Source organism: Ambystoma mexicanum, chromosome 13 (genome assembly GCF_040938575.1).
Source record: "Ambystoma mexicanum isolate Mex_15411 chromosome 13, UKY_AmexF1_1, whole genome shotgun sequence".
Lineage (NCBI taxonomy): Eukaryota > Metazoa > Chordata > Amphibia > Caudata > Ambystomatidae > Ambystoma > Ambystoma mexicanum.
In genome coordinates this window covers 638,066,281-638,084,064 of record NC_090938.1, presented here as the reverse complement: position 1 = coordinate 638,084,064, position 17,784 = coordinate 638,066,281, and the positions used below count along the sequence as shown (strand labels likewise).

General features: G+C 47.1%; 1 protein-coding gene across 1 annotated transcript in view; it reads left to right on the top strand.

Moving 5' to 3' along the window:
• IGF2BP1 (insulin like growth factor 2 mRNA binding protein 1) overlaps positions 1-17,784 on the top strand; it is a 699,136-nt gene that overhangs the window by 127,034 nt on the left and 554,318 nt on the right. The gene's annotated exons all lie outside the window — the stretch shown is intronic.

The following is a 17,784-nucleotide window of genomic DNA, read 5'->3' as shown; positions in this document are numbered from 1 at the left end:
TACTCGAGCCAGACTCGAGCCACAAGTCCAAAGTCCCTGTTAAGTTCTAGCCCTCGGCTTATCAGCGGCATCATGAAACTCCCCTCTGCCACCGATTGCACCACCCATGGGGTTAGAGGGGAAAATGGTAAAGTCATGACACTAATAAAGTATACCTGTTCTAGGCCTTTTTACGCATAAAAATCTTGCAAATACGATAGCTTTAGTATTTTCCTGTGTATATTTACACACAGGCTTAGAGCGGAGGGCAGTGCAAAGGTCAGGTTACTTGACAAACCAGAAGGCTTCTTTTGATTTTTATCTACATGGATGTAATTGCAAGCCACCTCTGAAACAGAATGTATTTTTCTGAAGCCTTTCAAAAAAAGAAACTGCACACTAATAAAAGGATCAGCTTCAGAAGCACTGTGCATATTTTCCTAGAATTTTAGGATTGTATAATTAAGATGGAAAACTAAGTTGCAGTTGCAAGTTCTTATTTTGTAACAAATTATACTTTTTTTACAGTGAAAGCAAACTAGTATTGCACAATTGTATTTTTCAGATTTCTGATGCTGTGTGCATAATCATGCGGAGGCAGATCATTTTTACACTGATAATTTACACTCCAATTATAAGAACAGTGTGTAAAATGATGACTATGCACAGCCTAGTTTACATCCATTCAACCTTGCAGTCAATGGGGTACATGACTATAAATGGTCAGTCGCAGCAGAGTCTTTGCTCAAGGGTGAGTAATTGTCATTACACCAATCACAGATGTTCTAGTCTCTCAAACCTTGAAGACTACAATTAAAACTTCCAAAGCCTGACTCTCTCCAGGAAGTGCAAGCGCTGTTCAAAAACAAACAAATTAAAGTTACATTGGTAATTGAAATAGAAACTCAGCAAAACCTGTCCGTGATAATCCAGATGGGTATTTAGCTTGATATAGCACTTCATAAATGGTTTGTCCAACATCTCGTTACTGTGATACCTTAGTCGATACTCAGTTAACCAACCTCTGAAGGATGTTAGCCAATAAGATGGCTCAACCGGTTGAGCACTCATTGCTGCAATCTGTGTGTGATCTGTAGGTTGCAGGTTTGAATCCTGGAAAGTCTAACTCGGCCTTTCATGTACAACGCTTTGCCAAAAGTGCTATATAAATAACCATTTGACCGTTAGATTAGATATAGAATTTAGCATGGAATCCTTGTCTCGCTGCACAGTTGTATCATAACATTGGCATACCATTGCAGTTCCAGGAAATGAGGACTTTCATTAAACATCAAAAGACAATTCTGCTATCGAACCTCAAAACACACACAATTCATGTTTGCTTTAATATGTAATTGGCTAGGTTTTTGTGATTTCATCATTTAAATATATACAGGAGAGATCAGATGGCCAGACCCTATAGAAATAATGAAGGGTGTATTCTGTCACAATGCAGAAAGCTGCCGTACAGTTATTTCCATACAGTGTGTGCATGTGTCAACGTCACATGCATTTTTACTCTTGCAAAGGAGAAGTCTCATTTTTACTCTTAAACACATTTACGCTCAGTTTAAAAACTGAGTCAAATACTCCCACCTCAAAATCTTATCTGGAGCACTGGGACAAACTAAAAGAAATGTTGCCAGATAAGTCTGCTGATGTGCCTGATAATATAAAGAATGGAAGATGAGACAGCGCAAAAATACTTGCAAAAATTATCCTGACTCAATCCTAGATTACTATGCGAATTCTACATTCTATGGTATGCCACAGAGGCGTCCTTTTCTTGCAGAAAGCATTACACCATTTGCAGCATGTAGTTTGCAGTAAAAGACATGGAAACTTTTTACTGCAAGTAATCGACTGACCTGGGAAGCTCCTTCAGATGAGGCCTTGATCAAAAAGCCATGGAGGCCATGGCACTCCTAGACCAATGATTCCCAAAACTGGAAATATCAATCCCTCCCAGAGATGATACAACTGTCACTTGGCTAGTGACTAGGAAGAAACGCTTGTCTCCAGAATGAAACGAGAAATTGCAGAGGACTTTCAGACTAACTGTTCAGTCCTCATAGGAACAATTTCCCACACACTATTTGGAATGTCTATAAAACGAGGGAGCTTTTGCGTGGAGCCAGTCTTCTTCCCACAAGAAACTTAAAGTGAACCCCTTCTCGTGTGAAAGACCTACTTATCAGAGCAAAGCCCTTGACATCAGACCGCCTCCTGATGGAAACCAGGCAAATTACCATTAACAATTTAGCCAAAATTCCTGAAACCCCATTGTTTATGAAGCCTTCAACCTAAACATGGATGGACCCAAATTAGCATTCTGGAGATGAGGATAGCGGTTTTAGGACTTATTGTAATCCTTTAGCAGTTGGCAGACTCCTGATGGTGCATACCCACTAGCCAACCATCCACCAATATAAAACGGAAATACTGGGAGATCTATACATATTTAGGGCAATGAGCTGAAAGGAGGCTCGGGTGGGCAAAAAGCGTACCTCCTGGTTGGCATATCTTTGCATGGATTTGATACCCCTTCTTTTACGAAACCAAACGAGCTTGGTAAGCTACAATGGTTCTAGGAGCTCAAGAGTTGCTCGTAGTTTGGAAGCCTCTCACTAAATACCCTCTGAGGTCCATCAACCCTCGGTGTTCCACCATGCGCATCTTGTCCATTTATAAAACAAAAAGGTGACTGGTAGACACCAGGAAAATGTAGTCGAATTAGCCTTATTGATGGCCCGACCAATGTATTTGGGAAGCTGCTCTTACCACACCTGGAGTAATTGGTGTCTGAGGAGAACCATCCCTGACCTCAGGCAGGTTTTAGAAAAAGTCTTGAGTACTACTGAGCAAGCTTTCGGTCTATAGTAGATTCTTAGCAAGCATGTGATTTTTTTAAATAAGGGAATTCGTTTTCTAATTTTAAACATTGCATAAAATCCTGTCTAGTGAGATTTAAAATCCAGGAAAGACATCTTAAAATTACCCCTAAAATGTTCGGCCCTATACAAAAGCTTTAGGGTAACAACTAGACCACAGTTGGATGTAGGCGGGTGAGGGGGAGAAAAAAAGAAATCGTTGCCATTTCAAATGGAGTGTTCTTTAAAAAAAAAAAAAGGCAGGTTAATGGTCTGATCTTAAGACAATGGCGATACCCCTACAATTCCTAAACACAAACTTGATCCTTATGTATGCATATGATAGTTTCAATTTCAAAGCAACTTTCAGTACTAATCTGCAATGAAAACTTCAAATGAAGTGCGCTAAAATGTCATGCTACACATAACATCAAAATAAATATCGCAATCTAAGGGGAGAGACTCCAGCAGATGAAGTTTTAAGACTCCCTCGGAATGAAGTTTCAAGATGATGTACAATGGGCTGCTCAGCTACTTACATTTTTTTTTCAAAAGGTGCTCTAGAGCCAACCATACATTAAATATTCAAACAGGAAATCGCCTTCCACTGACTGTAATGGATGTCTACTTGGTGCAAGCGCAATCCTCCGCTCTGTATGGTAGTGAATTTTAGGGGTTTGATGGCATCTCTTCCATGACAGCAGAAAATAAATTCATGAAAAACCTCCTTAACCTCCCCAGCAATACCCCTACTAGTCCATTACTCATGGAAACTGGCTTTGGAGCAATTAGATTTGAGGCCTTACTAGCCACCTATATTTCTTGTTATGCCCAAACAACTCTTCTACAAGATGTTTAAAGACTCTGTTAATGGTAAAACCTGGAAACTGTACAACATCTGTACAGCATATTGCAAAGTATAGCTATGTTGCACCTTTTTACTGAGAATTATCGTGGACAAGACTATAAGGGTAACAAAACTAAAATTGGTACCTTCCTGTGGGATATTATGATCTTTGATACTATTTAATAGGTGTCCCAGGGATCTGACATTTAAAACTAATCTGGACCTTGAACCTTACCATACGTACATATTCCCAAGCTCAAAAAGAGCATTGTAAATTAAATTCAAACTGAATGTCGTCCTTGTTGCATCCCTAAACCATAAACGGTGCAGATTCTTCTAACCTGTTTGTTCTGCGATTCAACAGTTGAATTCGATTTATTTTTTTTAATTTAAATTCATTTTTGCTGATCTGTCCTGCATTTAATTCTTGGAGATGGCGTTATCCCCCCAAAACAAAAAATAAAATGCAATTCCCTTTACTGATGCATATGCTCTCTGCAAACTTGCCGTTCATGCAGATGTGAACTTGGCAGTTTTTAGCTTTTTAAACGAGGCCTGGCGGATGGTCAAAAGCAACCGCTTGGGGAGACTGTGCATTAAAGGCTAGGTTTTTAAATGTTTATCCTCGATAGTTATGGATTTTTGTACATGGTGCTAAGATTTTTGGGTTATTTTTTGGGTTTGTCGTATAATTTTTTTGTATTGTCCTTTTATTGGCTATTTCTGAAATAAAGTGAATCTGGCTATTGAAGGACCCTGACCTCCCTGAATGGAGGAGTTTCCCCACACTCCTGCCCAAGTAACCGCCAGTTGCTTTTTTTCCCCCCATCCATTGATGGAAACCTCAATCCTCCACCCGGATCCATATCACTGTTGGATGTTAAATGTATTTGTACTGCGCACAGTCACCAGCAGAATTGGCCCCCAGGTGCTCCTGCGGATCTGCAAACAAGGAGGGGTGATGGGATTAGTAGGGTGAAGAGGGAGTAAGGACGTGAGAAAATATGATGTCCTGTTGGCAGCTTCATTTCGCTTTTCACCTTGCGCTGAGCTTGCATGTGAATATCTGATCGATGCAAGTTGTTGTGTGCTCTTGGTGGGATGCGTGCGCTTTGCTGTGTGAGAAGGTGGTGGTTTGGATTTTTGTGAGGTAAGTATGCAGAAATCTGAGATTTTGGGTTAGTGGGGTATATGTCTTAGTGCTTATAGTTCTTGTTCTATGTATCCGGTTGTCCTATGGAGTAGGCATTGTCCCGACTCTGGTATTGGTGCTGTACTTTTACAATCATCCGCTCTTCCTATTTCCTCTCTGTGATCCATTGCTGCCTGTGTTTACTTTTTCGGCTAAAGTGTTATTGACATGTCATCCTTACCCTTCCATCAGGATCTTTCTGATTGTTTGGTATGATTTTAGCTTATCCATCTTTCGATTGGTAAGGTGAAATGCCATAGATTGTTGGGAGGTAGTTAAGGGAGATGGAGAGGATTGGTTTCTCCTCTCGGCATGGTTTCAGCTGTGCATGTGCCCCATAGGCATTCCTTCTAGTTATGGAGTGAAGACCCAAGATTTGAGGAGTTTTCTGAATAGGTGATCTTGTGTTACATATGTTTGGTAGCTCGTTACAGGTCTTTTGGGGGAGGTTAGATAGAGGATCATCCGAATTATTTTTGGTTGCATGTTCCTGGTTCCAAACTGATGTCTCTGCTAGATCTGATTGGCCTCGTTGGGCGGTGGACATTTATTCTTTCGCCTAAGAACTCTGCGCCTTCGCTGTGGATTGCTCTGTGCGTTATGTACATTGAATTTAACTTTATTGCTGTTTTATTTGTAGCCTGTGTAGTGTTTTCAGAGCTGTTTTTTAAATTGTCTGCGAGGTCATTGCATAGTTTCTTCGATGGTATTGTTGGAGCCAGGTGGGTTTTTTATTTCGTTTATGATTGAGTTCTTTTTGGGTGTTTGGTACTTTGAAGATTTAGTTGCATTTCCTTTTTGCTTTTTGCATTTCCTTTTTGTATGAGCGGATATGTTGGAATTTGAGTGGTCATTTTTGATCCTCCAGTGTAGTGCCAGTTCTCGTGTTTTCCTTTTCATGGTGCTGAGTAGCGGGGTAAACCATTTTGCCGTTGCTCTTTTGCATGATGGGCTGAAAGGTTTTTCTTTGGCGATCTCGTTTATTGTCGTGATCCAGTTGTGAAGTAGTTCTATTTCTTTGTCCAGGTCGGCTTCTGAAGTCGTCGCTCCAGAGGATCTGAATTGGTGGCAGGTGGTAAATGTTTTTATATTTTTTTTTTTTTTTTTTGGTTGCCGAGGATTGCGCCTAGTGTATGCCCTGCTGTGTGAGTTGGTCCTTTGGTTGATGTAATTTCGTTGTTGGTAGTGGTCTGGCTAGAGATGTGGTTTCTTCATCGAAACAGATGTTGAAGTCCCCATGGGTAATCGGGCGATTCTGCTCCATGGCTAGGTTGGTGATGGCTTCTGTGTAGGCGTCTATGAAGGTTGCATCGTAAGTTGGTGGTCTGTATAACAGTATGAATTCCAGGTTTGTTCTGGGGTTTGTTGATCGGAAAAGGATTAGAGATTCTGTTATCCATGTTTAATGGGACTTCCAGTTTAATTTCCTGGTGTTCATTGTGGATTGCCAGTCTGCCGCCTTTTGGTTTTCCTGTTTGCTTGGACTCGCTTGAAGTTATCAGGCAGCTGTTGAGTGATCTTGTAGTTGTCATGTTTCACTTCCTAATAAGATGTCAATACCTCCGTCACATGGGAGGTTGTAGATTTCGGTGGCATGTTTGGACATTGACCTAGCATTGCTTAGATTGTAGTGGATCAGTTTGGTGTGGTTCGGTTTAGCTGTTCCCTGTTTTTGATTTGTGGATGTTCAATTTGAGTGCTTCTGGGTTGACGCGGGTTGGTTGAGGGTCCATGAAGGCTGCTTTGTCATTGAACCAGTCTGTTAGATTGCTAGTTTGGTTGTTGAATTCTACTGCTTCAGCATATCTTGTGGTTTGATGTGAATATCGGTAGCGCCCTTATGTTCTTGTGATACATGGAGCAAGGGGATTGGTATCATCCCTTTCTCTTCTTGGGTCCTCGCGTCTTTTTTTCCGTTCAAGGAATTTCTTTGCCTGTCTGGAGAGGTCCGTGTCCAAGTTTGAGGTTCTGCAGTTGTTGCGATGTACGGTGTAAGGTATAGGGATTATTCTCTTACGATGTTTGTTCTGTTGATTGTATTTGGCAGGGTGAGTTCTGTATTCGAGGCAGCTTCTACTGGAGGCGGTTGAGTTTGCATCTGTTTTGGTTGGTTCATGTTCCTGATCTTTGTCGCATCAAATTCTGCGTCGGGGCATTTTGGGTCCTCAACGGTAGAAGTTGGTCTGGGTATTACAGGGGCAGTTGCCCACCTGTCGTGCTTTGTGCTTGAATAATGAGTTTTAGCCTCTTCTGTTGCGATTCCTGGATGCTCTCCGAGCGTGTCGGTCTGCTCAGTCTGTTCGGTTTGGGTATTCCTTTCTATGGGGGGGGGGGGACTGTCAAAGGGAGCAAGGAATTACTAGGCTTTGGACAGTTGGTTATTGGGTGGGGGGGCTATGGAATGCAGGTTAACTTTAGTGGTTCTGGTTGTAATTACTAGCTTTTAGTGGCTGCTGGGTGTCTGGTGGGGAGGGTGGGCGGAGGCTAGGACTCAATTATGGCAGGTACTGATAGAATACCCTGAGATTAGAGATGACCGGATAATGGGAAGCCTATGGTTTACAATGAGTGCTTTTTAAATTTAGGATCTGAGTGGGTGGGGATCTAGGTTTCAGAGAATGCCGAGCAATAACACCTAGATTCCTTACACCTAGACAACTGGAGAAAGGTCTAGGTTTCACAGAATGGCGGTAATTAGTTTATACACCTAGATATTGTCCATGAGAAGACTTATTCTGCAGAGAATTCTTGGTGAAGCTGTAAATGGCACTAAAGTTGATGTGCCCAAGTGACTTCCTCTGACTATGGTCTGCCAGTCGCATCGCAACCTCTGTAGCACTATTTTGAGACACAAGTTAGAATTGCCATGGCCTGTTTTCTAGCTGCATCCACCCACCCATCCCTGCCTTTGCCAACATTGAAACAAGTGTGCACCTTTTCTTAAAGCCTGAATATTTAGCCTTTTGTATTCAAATTATTTTCCTTCCCAGAGTCCTATAATCCTTGTCGGATATCTGACCAATATGACTGGAAATCTGGCTAACTTTAGTCCTTGGTTGACCTTACTTTGGATGATGCCATTCCATAAAGGCTAAACCGTGTATCTAAAATCGAAGACCTTGATTTGTTTTTGATGGGCAGACCTCTCGGGTCACACACAAGCCCAACCACTAAAAGTGGTCCACTGTCTGTAGTAGCTGTGCCTGCCAAATCTCCCTGATTCTGGCCATAATCCGAATGTAGTTTTTAGGTAAATCTGTAACCTCCAACCCTCGCCATAAAATGAGCTCCACCGGAATTCATTTTGTGACGCACACAAGCCAAGTATGGCGATTAAGAAAGGACCGCAAAGTGGTTAATAACCACCTCCCAGAAAATGTGACTAATTTCCTGTGGCCCTTGAAGATAGTCATGTATTCAGTCTTCACACCGAACTGGACTAGCTAGTCTCCAGGAATCGTCATGCCTCAACCAGTCATTTGTGTTCACTTGAAATGATGCTAAAAGATTAACTTGTTGAAATCGCTAAGGTTGACGACGAGCCTTCCTGCTTTTTTGTCTACGCTCAAGATGTTGCTCTCCTGCTTCAGGTGATGAAGGGCAATCCGCTCTAGTGCACCTTTTTGATGAGCACCTCCATTTTCTGTACTGTCGGAGCAGGGTGTTTCATGAGCTGTAGCCTGAAGCCCTGTACCATTTGAGAGACTCAAGGGTCTTGAAAAAAGTCACACATTCTGCAAGAAAAATGCTGAATAGACTCTACCACCGCATACCGCCTTGAGAGAAAGATGTGATGAGCCAAATAAATGCTTTGCTTGACAACTGCCTCGTACTAATCTTCTAAAGCATCACCTCCGATTTTCTGTCCTTGCTTTGGGTGGTAGGGTGATATGGGGTGGCTGGTTTTCCTACTGCCCATACGTCTGTTTGGACCAGAGACCTTTATAATGGGAGTGTGATGTTCTAAACAGCCCCTTTTTTCCAGCCCTGGGAGAGACCAGGAGGTAGATTTTGCAAGGAAGAATGCACATTTTCTATGGCAGTTAATATATATTCGTATATTTCTAGCCGTTTAACAAAGCTACATATAGTTAAATGGAGGCCACACAGGGATTCAACTGATCAGCTACGCCTCACAACGTATGTTTTTGATTATGCTGTACTCTTTCCCTGTGTCATTGATTAATTGGTATTGCCTATGGAAATGTTAGTAAAATTGTGTACTCGTGCACATGCTTAATTTATAAGACATTGGCAATCTTATTTGTCTGGTACTTCAATGTAAATAATAATGTAATCTGTTACTATTGTTGTTGTAACAGATTTTATGACACGGTACACTCCAGCCAGGGACGACTTCCTCTGACACTGAAGGTGGCACAGTATAACAATGTTTCATTTGATTCCTGGATTCTTGGCTTGAATAGGCCCCAACCCGTCTCACCCATCGTGACAAATACCATGCGTCGCAGTAAACCATGAACCAGGCTGGTGTGTAACAACGATATATTTATTTTTAGAATTAATGAAAAATCGGAGCAAAACAAAGTAGGACAGCAGCCACCACTGTGTGGCAGTATAAAGGCAAAAATCCCACAATATAGTTGCTTCAACTTCTAACATAAGATGCATACCTTTTTAATGGAAACAAAATCACTTTGCTTCACAATCACAGATGGCACATAGGTTATGCACTCCCTCTGCAGCGTTTCCCCAAACACCTGATGACTAAATTCTTTGTGGATAGAAAGCAGTGGCAAGGAGTTGGCAAGAGGGGAAAATCAGATCTAAAGATTCAGCCCACCACCCCAGAATGGGAGACCAGAATTGAAAATTAGCAAAATGGCATACTTGGATTTTACTGGTTACTTATAGATCAGTTTACACTTGCGGTAGGATAGCTAGGACAGAATATTCTTGTGGCTGCATTGAAGAGACAAAGTTTACAGGCTACTGAGCAGGGCATCAAAGCAACGTGAACACAGGTGAGAAATTCGATTTTTGGGAGGAAAACAATGCACAAGAAAACGCACGTGGCAGAATTGCAGTTTCTTATTTTACACAGGCTTTTGAATGACAAGCAGTTAAGAAAAGAGGCTTAGCTGGCAAAATCGGAAATAGTTCAAGATCAGAGATGCAGGCACAGAACAGATAGGACGCCGAGGTGAAGGGATGACTCTTTATAGGATGATGGTATGGGTTTTTCTATGGGAAATGAAAATCGAATTTTATAGAAAAGTGCAATACATGGGTACATTCGGTTTTAAATTAGTCTTTAAATGACAGAATGCCAATGTAGTCATTCTAAATTTAGGTGATTTTTTTTTTTTTTTTTCTGGATTCACGTGAAGGAAAACAAAATGCAGCCATTCTCTGGGCCGAGTGTTCAAAGCTCGTCATACATGCACCAGGGCAAGAAGGGCAAAGCCGTTTTGTGGTATTATTTCCAATGCAGTTTTGTTGTAGGGGGTACTCCACATTATACACAATTTTGTCGTAGTCCAATTACTTCCCTAGTTACATTGCTTGCCAACATGTTTTTTGACCATCGGGTCCTTATCAAGGCAGATGGTAGAAAATACACGGATCATGATTTTATGTAATCATCTAAAAATGTCATAGGTGTCGTTATTAAGTACACTAACATTGTAATATATCAATATTTAAGGTAATTCTAGTTAGACCCAGGGCATCTGATAACTTTTCCATATCGTGCCAGGGGTGCATTGCACACTGACCAAACCAATATTGCATAGATGTCCTGGTTCTAATTGAAGTTACCTAAAACATTGATATGAAGTGAAGCTTGCAGGCATTGACACCTTTCAAATATGATTTTAGTGTATTGATAAACCACTCATACCAACATCTGATATATTTGAGACCGGGTTACATAAAACTGCAATCTGCAATCAGTTCCACTGTACTAGTGTCATGTGAATGAGGTTTAAGTGTGTAATGGCACAAACCGAAGTTGAGCTTTGTAAGATATTGTTGGCTAAATGGCTTTCAGCTTCTATGAAAAATCCCCATGTGTTCCCCCAGCAGTCATTAGTTTGTTTTGCCCAATTTGTCAACCTCAAGTGAGGCAGAAGACTATCCCAGAAAAGGTGGGTCTGAAGCAGTGTGTGCGTGTTTGTGATGCGCTACCTTTGCAGTGCAGTTTCTGCTGGGGTGTCATTTGTTTAGGATGCCTGCCAATGGCATGATTTATGTACCTGCACTAAGCTATATTATCTATGCCCTGTCCTGTTTTGAAGTTCTACACTCTAGTTTGCTACACCATGTCTTGTTTTAATGTGTAGAATCATGTGTAATAGCTTGTTCTACTTGCATGAGTCGGTCCACCCCTCTACCCCTCCCTAAGCTTAATTAAGCAATAGGCCCAAGAAGGGGCGTGGGGGAGTGCATTACCATTTCAGGTAATGCTCCGGGGCCCATAGTTGCAGGCCTGAGTGAACAGAGGGCCTAAACGAAGGCCCCAGGGCATTACGTGAAGTGGTAATGCCCCCTCCCTCCTGCGAGGCGTCTATTGCCGTTGGTATCCCAGCCCGTAAGACTGGGGTACTAAATGCATTTTTTGTTTCCTGTTCCGAAATGCCGTAGTGGTTTGGAACAGGAAAAACAATGTAAAAAAATGGCCGCCTGGGAATGGGAAACAGTTACTTTTAGCTTTCCACGGTGGTCCTTGAAAGAAATTGAAAAACTGGCTGCCATGTAAATGGGAGCAGGAATTACATGTAGTCACTTTTGGCTTTCCTTGACGGCCATTAAAAAAAAGTAAACACAAAAAATGGCTAACATGGAAAGGAGAGAAGGGCGGCGGATTAGTCGATTAACGCCCACGTTCTGAGCCTCCCCATTGGATGGGAGGCTGCCACACCAGGTACTAATGCACGTTAACTAGAATCTACCTTAGTGCCACTGTATGTCCTCATTCACTCCTTTTTGGAGCAGGTGGGGCAGAATGTTCCCTTTTTTTATACTAGCTGGTTAGGTTGTTCTATTAAGTTGGTTTCATTATAATGTTTGCTTTAAATGACTAATTTTCAAGCGCCTTTGAAGCAGTCCTAAGGCAGCAACCCTTGAAATTAGAAGGGTAGACTTGGAAATCTAATTTAAGTAGGCCATACACCCCCTGTTCTCCAGCATGGGGTCTGGCATGGATTCACATGCTCATGAATATTCCCCGTCAGGCTGGGAATCCTCGGTAAAGAAAAAACCAGTATCAGTTTCGTTTCTGATCTGTCTTTCGTAGTAATAACCAATCACTGGTCTCTGCGTCATACTGACCACAGCCAATGACTGCCCTCTACCTAAGCACCGCCTCTGGCAGCCATCTTCAGATTTTTACCGCACGTTCATGTGTTGGGATCCTCGTGCTATTGCTCTCGAGCGTTAGTGCTATTTTTTCACGTTTTTTCTCAAAAACTTCGTTTTTTCGGTCAGAAGAGCCTCAAGCTCCACCGATTCTCCATCCGATCAACGGAGACCCGTGTCGGATTCGCCTGCGCCCCTCAAGGGTGAAGATTTCGTCGAGCTACGCTTTTGGAGGACTCCAGAAGTTTCTCAGGTCAGGCCCGGTCATGGCCCAGGAGAAGGGGAGATGGACGCCCGGAAAGCTGTTCAGGGTCTGCCCTGGATGTCAGCTGCAGAACGTCTTCAAGGAGGACGAACACTCTTTTTGTCTTTACTGCCTACATGAGGACAAGACGCACGTGGAGAAGGACTGTGCGTGTTGCGGCAACATGTCGGAGCGGACCATGAAGGACCGCCATCAACGCCTCGCCAACTGGCTGGAAGGGAAGAGCCCGTCCGGCGAGAAGAAGAGGAAGAAAGCCGAGCGGTCTTCTAAGACCTTTGAGGACGCCCCGGCGACGGGGGTCCAACATAAGGCCAAGCACCGCGAGTCCGCTGGCACCGGGAGCGCCGAACGGTCGGGCTCTACGGGCGCCAGGCAGGGCGCACCCTCCCCGGCACCATCAACCACGAGCCAACGCTCTGGGTCGGGTAAGAGGAAGGCCGAGCACCCGGCGAAGCTCCTGGAGAGGCCCCGGTCGAGCTCGAAGGCGGAGGGGGAGCGAGGCAGTGTCCCTCCCCCCCCCCCCCCCTCGGATAAGGCGGTGAGCGCACCTAGGGTGGTGAAGGCCTTAATCCATCCGGCCAAGCCCTCTATCGAAACTGTCGCGGCGGCCCTGGCTCAGCCTGTGGAGGCTACACCAGTGGTGGCGACCTCGGGGCTCAGTCTCCCTGCCACCTCGGAGGGAGTCCTCTTTTGTGCCCATCGATAGGACCCCCGTGAAATCCCCCGTGGGGAAGAAAAAGGGGGGGCAGGGCGTCGTCGTAGATTCGGCCTCAACCTCGGAGGAGGAGCTGGTCGAAGTCTTAAGCCACGGCCTCGGCGTGGAAGAAGACCGGCCCGTCTGGATGGATCCCGACGCAGGTGACGACGACATCGTCGAGGGTACCGACGGGGCCCCTGATCGCCCGTCGGATTCCCCTCTGGTCGCGCCGCGAGACAACTCGGCGGCCATTTTGTCGGCTATACAGTCCTTATGCTCAGAGATAAGGACGAGACTACCGTTGCCGACGGAACCTCTCCCGTCGGGGGACCCAGAACCGGGACCTTCTGGTGTTCCCCCTACCAAGAAAAGAAGGATCCACCCTCCGCCTCCTTTTCAGCCGTCGCGCCCCTTCCAGCCCGCCTCCCCGTCCACCCGAGGGGATGATACGGGGACTGACACGGCAGCGACGGGTACGGACGACGAGGTATACGACGAGGATGTACCGTCGTCGCCTCCCACCAGGGCTTCTCCGCCCGACGAGATTGGATCGTTCCACTCCATGATCACCAGGGCATCCGAGCTTTTCCAACTCTGCCCTGAGGAGAAGGAAGGTTTCCTTTATCAGCGGCGCGAGGCCAAGAGGAAGACGGTCCTCTCAGTGCCTCTATTGGACGACATTTGGGATGAGGGCCTCACCCTCCTCAAGAACCCTTCCACGACGCCAGCTAGAAGAGACCGGTATGAGAAGAAGTACCGGCTCCCCGACACTGCCCCTTGTGCCTCAGGGCCCAGCCTACGCCTGACTCTGTCGTCTCGGCAGCGGCCACGAAGAAGGCGGCGGGTGCGGCGGCTTCAACTTCCCCGCCGGGACAGCGAGGGCAAGAAGTTGGACTCCATGGGACAACGAGTCATCTCATCCGCGGCGACGACGATTAAGGCGGCCAATGCCTTTAACTATTGTGGCCCGTTACGACAGCGAGCTCTGGTTCAAGATGGCTCCCCTGCTAGACTCCTACCGGACGACAAGAGGGCGGAGGCCCTACAGATTCTGTAGGAAGGTGAGGTTGCATCGGATCACGCCATTACGGTGGCAACGGACATTGCCGATACCGGATTTCGCCAGCTGGGCAACAGGGTTTTCCTTCAACGATGGCTCAGGGCTACGGACTTTTGCCAGGACGTCCAGACCAGAGTGTTATCCAGGCCATCAAGACCAACACAGACAGCCCGAGCCCTAGGAGTCCTTCAGCAACGGCGGCGCTTTCGGTGTTCTGGAGGCAGACAGGGAGCTTCCAAGGGATCCAGCGGTGGGTCTTCTACGTACCGCCAGACGGCCCAGGAGGCTTACAGAGGCCGCGGCAAGCAAGGAGGGTCTCACCGCCGTCGTCAAGGAGGCCAAGGCAGCAAGGCCTCTTCCAAGCAGGACTGAACCGGCCGTTGTCGGGCCCCCCACCGAAGCACCCACCTGGGAGGCCAGCTGACAAAGTTAGTCAGCGTATGGGAGTCCATCTCCACCGACCGTTGGGTGCTGGACACCCTGGCCCGCAGACACGCTAGAATTTCAAGTGTCCTCGCATTCCTCCCGTGGCCAGGAAGGAGAATCTCGTCCCTCAACTGCTATTGGAGGTAAGGGCGATGCTCAAAGCTGCCATCGAGCTTGTCCCCAAGAGGCTCCGGGCTCCGGAGTATACTTAAGGTACTTCCACGTCAGAAAGAAGACAGGCGGTTGGCGCCCCATCCTGGACCTGCGTCGGTTAAACAAGTACATCAAGGCACAGAAATTCAGGATGTTCACCCTCCAGCACTTGCTGGGACAGCTGGAGGAGGGCGACTTCCTATCGTCATTGGACCTGGAGGATGCATACTTCCACATCCCCATTCTAAAAGGACACAAAGTTCCTCAGATTCGGAGTCCAGGGGCGTCACTACCAATTCAGAGCCCTGCCGTTCGGATTAAAGTCAGCACCCAGGGTGTTCACCAAGTGCCTCGCTCCAGTGGCGGCGCGGCTGGGCCTGCAGTGGATCCATGTCTACCCCTACCTGGACGACTAATCTGTGCAAGGTCAAGGGAACTCGCCGTCTAACACACAGCGAGGACCGTCCGCCTGCTCACGGAACTGGGATTCGCCGTCAACTACCCCAAATCCCACCTGGTTCTGTCGCAGGTAGCACTGCGAAGCTCGATACAGTGGAGCGATTGGCATCTCCGTCTGAAGAAAGGACGAAGGCCATTTTGGGCAAGGTGCAGTGCCGGTTAGCCACGGATGTGGCCAGGGTGAGGTCCATCAAGTCCCTCCACGGGATGATGTCCTCATGCATCTACCTTGTGCCCCTTTGCAGACTTTGGATGCGTCCGCTACAACAGTTCCTCGCCGCTGGATTCAAGCGGCGGGCAGCTTCGAAGACGGGATCCCGCTCAACGAGTTCCGTCGGGCGATTCTATGGTGGGGTACCCGTACGCACCTTACGGCAGGCACGGACTTTCAGACCCCGGCGTATCAGGAGACGGTGACGACGGACGCCTCCCTGGAGGGATGGGGGGGGGGGCCCACACCAGAGATCTCCACGCAAGAGGACTGTGGCTCCCGGAGGAGGGGTCTCTCCACATCAACATCCTGGAGCTATGAGCCGTGTTCTGGGCGCTCATATCGTTCCTTCCGTCCCTCAAGGACAAAGTGGTGAGGATCTTCACCGACAACACCACCACAATGTTCTACATCCGGAAGCAGGGAGGCACCAGATCCCCAGCCCTATCCAAGGAGGCCCAGGATCTGTGGCACTGGGCCGTCGCCCAGGGGATGTTTCTGGTTCCCTTCCACTTGGCAGGAATAAAAAACACCATCGCCAACTCACTCTGCAGGGAGCTGTGCTCGTGCCACGAGTGGGAACTACGCCAGGACCAGGTGGATTGCTCTTTCAACGATGGGGCAAACCCCAGATTGACCTGTTCTCAACGGCGACAAACTCCAGTGCCAGAGGTTCGCCAGCAGGTTCAGACAGCCGAGGATCATGGGCGATGCTTTCTTGTTCCTGTACGCGTTGCCGTTGCTGCTCCGTCTCATCAACCAGCTCAAGAGGTCCAGGTGCAGGATGATCTTCGTCGCACCGGCGTGGCCGAGACAGATCTGGTTCCCGGACCTTCTGGACTTGTCAGCGTCCCCACCTATAAAGCTGGCGACAGACGCGGATCTTCTCTCCAGAGAAGGAGGGGCCTTTCTTCATTACGACCCGGAGTCGCTGAACTTGCAGGCTTGGCTGCTGCAGCACTAGAGTTTGTCGGATACGATATCCCGGCTGACTTCAGAGAGGTTCTTGCAAAAGCCAGGGCGTCCTCCACTCTCAAGTGCTATGGACATAAGTGGAAGAGGTTCTCTGTCTGGTGCGGCGCACAGAAGATTAACCCTCTGCGGATTACGGCCCCTCAAGTATTGCCGTACCTGTTGCTGGCCAAAGCTGGACTGGCTCACGCCTCCATTATGCATCTGGCTGCCATCTCCCGATATACCAGAACTACAGGACGGCATCCTTGTGGTCTCATCGCCTGGTGAAGGAATTTATGAAGGGACTATTCTGATCATTCCCGTTGGTGAAGGCCCCTGCCCCGGCGTGGGAGCTCAACGTGGTGCTGACCAGGCTCATGGGGGGGGGGGGACCCATTCGAGCCTATGCATTCGGCGCCGTTGAAGTTCCTGTCGTGGAAGACAGAGTTTCTCGTGGCTATCACCTCCGCACGACGAGTGGGAGGGATCCAGGCCCTATCTTGCAAGCCTCCATACTTGACTTTTTACGACACAAGGGTGGTGCTGAGGATGCACCCCTCCTTTATGCCCAAGGTGCCGTCGGACTTCCACCTCAACGAGCCCTTGGTGTTGCCAGTTTTCTTCCCGTCGCCTTCGTCGCAAGCCGAGAGGACTCTGCACTCGCTGGACGTAGCTAGAGCGCTAAAGTTCTACGTGGACCGCACGAAGAGTTTTCGGAAGACATCACAGCTGTTTGTGAACTTTGGACCTGTGAATCAGGGGAAGGCTTCCATTTCCAGATGGCTCTCCGGCTGCATCATGCACTGTCACTGGTTGGCAAACCGACCGCTGCCCTGCCGTCCGAGCCCATTCGACCAGAGCGTTCGCTGATACCGTGGCGTTCCTGTCTGGTGTGCCCCTGCTGGACATCTGCAGGGCTACTACGTGGAGGTCGACGCACACCTTCACAAGATTCTACTGCGTCGATCGGGACTCCAGGGTCGGCCAAGCAGTGCTGCGCAACCTGTTCGCTTAAGGTGAGACTGGTGAGGAGGTAAGAGATGCTTAATATTGAGTTGTGGTATTGCTTAATGTTGAGCCTGTTGCCACCTCCCGTGGTTGTGCATGTGTATACTGCTATGTATTCTTATATTCATGAGCATGTGAATCCATGCCAGACCCCATGCTGGAGAAGGAACAAGTTACTTAGCTGTAACTGTTCTCCACCATGGGTCTGGCATGGTTTCACATGCGAACCCTCCCTCCCCTCTGCGGCTCTTCACTTGGTCATACTGCCACTTGTGTGCTACCAAATCTGAGGATGGCTGCCAGGGGAGGGGCTTAGATAGAGGGAAATCATTGGCTGGGGGCA